The 1,111-nt window shown below is 39.5% G+C and overlaps 1 non-coding gene across 1 annotated transcript; it reads left to right on the top strand.

Annotated features, from left to right (window-relative positions):
- Positions 1-643: 643 nt before the first annotated feature.
- LOC115069347 lies at positions 644-748 on the top strand. Its single transcript, XR_003848626.1, has one exon. It is a non-coding gene; the product is annotated as a U6 spliceosomal RNA (small nuclear RNA).
- The last annotated feature ends 363 nt before the right edge of the window (positions 749-1,111 follow it).

Here is a 1,111-nt window from a genome sequence, read left to right as displayed (position 1 = left end):
ATGTTTGCACATGCGTTTCTAATCTCTATATATCTGATTATTACTAGTCACAGTTGGTTACTTTCTGAGCTCCTTGGCATCTGAGCATGGGTATAAAGTCATCAGGTAGATTTCAATGGTAATTTTTTTCACATCTACTAATTATTAAGGAGCAAATTTTTATGCTTTGAAGAATTATTATTTTTTTATCATTATTTTAAAAACATTTTAACAACTACATGATTAGAAGAAGCATTTCAGGACAGCTTTAACATAACTGAGTTTTCACTAAGCCATTTCTCCCTCTTTTAGGCCAGTCACTTTTGACACCATTTTTGCAGTGGGACTAGTGAGTTCCATTAATAGGAGCAGTTGCTTTTCTTCCCCCCTCTATACAACTGTTTCCAGAAGTAGTATATTGTTTGGAACTTGGAACACCTGCCTACTGAGGAAAGGCTTCTCTGAGTCCATGAACAGTACAGAGAGACTCACTGCAGATATGAAGGACAAATGCATGGCTGGAATGTGTGTCTAATTTGTTCTGTGCTAGAAGGGCCTCAGTATTTTCTATCTGCTTCCAGTGTCTAATGTGTTGTGTGATGTGCTTGCTATAGTAGCAAAAAGCCCCGTAAGAGAAATCTAGTCAAGTGTATAATAATCTCATGTTCACTTTGACAGCACATACACTAAAATTGGAACGATACAGAGAAAATTAGCATGGCCCCTGTGCAAGGAAGACCCACAAATTCGTGAAGCATTTTATTTGCTGCCATGGGGGTGCTGGGAACCTAACCCTGGTCCTCTGCAAGAGCAGCAGTCCTCTTAAATGCTGGCCCATCGCTCCAGGCCCCTGGATCTCACAGGCTGTATTTAAATTTGCAATTCTGCTGCCTTTACTTTTCCAGTTCTGGGATTATAGGCCTGCCTCACCATAACTTGAGACAGGCTAGAAAGAGAGAAAATTAAGTGGGTATGGGAAGGAAACAAATCTCTTCATTTTAGGATTTATTAATAGTTTGGGTTTCCCATGGCAGAGAGTCAAACATTTCAACATAACTGATGAAATCAAGATTGCCTAGAGAAGCAATATTCCCTTCTCCAAGAGATATACCACATGAGTGTCTACAGCAAC

The sequence above is a fragment of the Nannospalax galili genome, unplaced genomic scaffold (assembly GCF_000622305.1).
Source record: "Nannospalax galili isolate Female #2095 unplaced genomic scaffold, S.galili_v1.0 scaffold1272, whole genome shotgun sequence".
NCBI lineage: Eukaryota > Metazoa > Chordata > Mammalia > Rodentia > Spalacidae > Nannospalax > Nannospalax galili.
The sequence above is the reverse complement of the archived record's forward strand: the minus strand, read 5'-3'. Positions and strand labels throughout refer to the sequence as shown.